Below are 2,554 nucleotides of genomic sequence, written 5' to 3' on the forward strand. Positions count from 1 at the left end.
GCCATTCTCCTCCAGGAAAATGTCCCTCGTTCCACACACCCGCAAGCCCAGGGTGACCTCCTCCTCTGCGTTCTCCTAAGACCCCAGGCGTCTCCCTATCACTGTGCTAACAACATTCTATTGATTTTGCTCCTGTGGCTGTTTCCCCAAAGACTGTTAGCTCCTTGAGAGCAGAATCTGCATTGTTTATCTGTCTCTGAATTCGGAGTGCCCGCCACAGTGTCCAACACGTAATAGGCACTTCATAAATATTTGATGAAAGTTCCCCTAAGCTTGTGAAGTTCACAAAAGTAAATGTAAGCCTTGCTACACATGTATTAATGGTTGAGGTGGGTGCAGTAAGAGAGGAAAGAGATGTGCACGCTTTTGTGCGTGTTTCCAGAGGGCCGGGACGGGAGCCCAGGACCAGCAACTGCCTCGAAGGGAGAAGGGGCAGCGTTCTGAGCTCCTGGGATGACGCTGGCTGCAGGCTGCCCGCTCTGCTGGTCTGCAACGCCACCGCAGGAAGGGCCACAGTCCCTGCAGCATAGAAGGTGACCGTGCCTCCAGTCACCAAGGACCAAGTGCCAGTATAAGTTGGGTGGCCAGTAAAGACAGCAGGGGCGTTATTCTCTGTTGAGTGGCCACCCAGCAGCTGAGAACTCAAGAGTTCTTTCTGGAGCACCCACTCTGCTCTTAGCATGAAGGGGGATGCCCAGCCCCCATCCCATGGGAGTTCTCAGTGCCGTGAGGAGCAGCTCAGCCAGGGTGTAACATCTGCACTGTGTAGTGACCGTGAGTGTCCTGGGAAGTCAGGGGAGGGAGGAGTGACTCCTTGCCAAGGACACATGACGCTCCGGGTGACGCAGGGAAGTCCAGACAGCTCTAATGGTGCACGTGGAGAAGCAAGTACCGCACAGAGCCGCCAGGAGAGACCCCCGCCCCCTGGCCCGTGGGGAACGGTGAAGGCGGCCTCATGGGCTTGCCGGAGGGGGTCGGAGGCTTGACTGAGCCTTCAAGAAAAGGGATTTGACTAGGGAGAGAGAGCAGAAAGGGCAGACCCAAGGACGCTCCATCCGCTCGAATCTGAGAAGGGACGGGGTGCTTGGTCTGCGCCCTGGACGCTTACCTCCCTATGACTGAGTTTTTGAAAAAGTTTCAAGTTAAAGCATTTTTAAACTGTAAATAGTTTTAGAAGGGTATTGATTGAAAAGCTGGTCTCCCTCCTACCTCGACTCTTGGTCCACAATTCCTTTCTCAGATCCCATAGTACCTCTTTATTATCATTCCAGACATTTCTAAGAATATAAAAGCTCATAATTTAACACAAACGGCAACGTATTACACATAGTGTTCTGTGTCTTTTTTTCTAGGGGGAGGTATGAACACAGTCCTGCACTACCACAAAGTTTGCAGTCAGGTGTCCCATATTTGGGGACATTGCAGGGGTCAGCACATCCAGAGTGCAATGAATGAGCCCCCACCTAGGAAAACCACCTTCGTGACACGCTACCTCCTCTACCAGGGAAGTATGTCTTTTTTAATTAGAAATGTGTAGGTGGCTTCTCTATTTCAGTCCACATAGAATTACCTTAATATTTTTGATGGCTTTATCGTATTCCATTGAATGAGTATGACAAATTAATTAACCAGATCTTTGTTGATGGACATTTAGGTTATTTTCAATTTTTTGCTATTATATTTGTGTTTAAATAATATTCTTGAATATATGTCATTTTACAATTGTGCATCTATAGGAATAGCTGGGCCAAGGGGCGTGTACATTTTAAACTCAAGGGATGGTGCCAAGAGCCCTCCACAGAGGCACCACTATATGAGAGCACCTGCTCCATGCTCACTACTGTGTCAAACTTGCTTCACGTACTGAACTTCCACGTGTTTAAAAGGCATTTATTTGCATTTCCTTTTTTGTGAAATGCTTAAATCCTTTCTCTATTTTTTCTATGAAATTGTTGGTCCTTTTCTTATTGATTTGTAGGAACTCTTTATTAAGGTAACCTCCTGTTTATGATGTTGCAAATACTTTTCTAATCTGTCATTTGTGCCTGTGCCTTTTCACAGTGTTTTTTGCCAAGAAGGAATGTTTGGTTTTCACATGTCTGCGCTTATCAATTTTTTCTTTTATGACTTCTGAGTTTGAGACATACTTAGATCTTGCACACTTCAAGATTGTAAAAACATACCCCCATATTTTCTTCTGGTACTTGTGCACCTTCCATTGCACAGTCATGCGTCACCTAGTGAAGCAGATACCTTCTGAGAAGTGCATTGTTAGGCGATTTCCTTGTTGTGCGAACATCACAGAGCGCACTTACACAAACCTAGATGGTGCAGCCTACTACACACCTAGGCTATATGGTACCAATCTTATGGGACCACCATTGTATATGAGGTCCGTCATTGAGCAAAATGTTGTTATGCGGCTCATGACTAGTTTTGTTGGTTCTTTTTTGCAGGGAAAGATTTGCCCTGAGCTAACATCTATTGCCAGTCTTCCTCTTTTTTTTCCCCCTTCCCAAAGCCCCAGTGCATGGTTGTACATCCTGGTTGTAAG

General features: G+C 46.6%; 1 non-coding gene across 1 annotated transcript; it reads right to left on the reverse strand.

The window, feature by feature from the left end:
• Window positions 1–1,349: 1,349 nt before the first annotated feature.
• LOC111773687 (U1 spliceosomal RNA) lies at window positions 1,350–1,512 on the reverse strand. The gene has a single exon (XR_002808382.2). It is a non-coding gene; the product is annotated as a U1 spliceosomal RNA (small nuclear RNA).
• Window positions 1,513–2,554: the final 1,042 nt, after the last annotated feature.

Source organism: Equus caballus, chromosome 5 (assembly GCF_041296265.1).
Source record: "Equus caballus isolate H_3958 breed thoroughbred chromosome 5, TB-T2T, whole genome shotgun sequence".
NCBI classification, from domain to species: domain Eukaryota; kingdom Metazoa; phylum Chordata; class Mammalia; order Perissodactyla; family Equidae; genus Equus; species Equus caballus.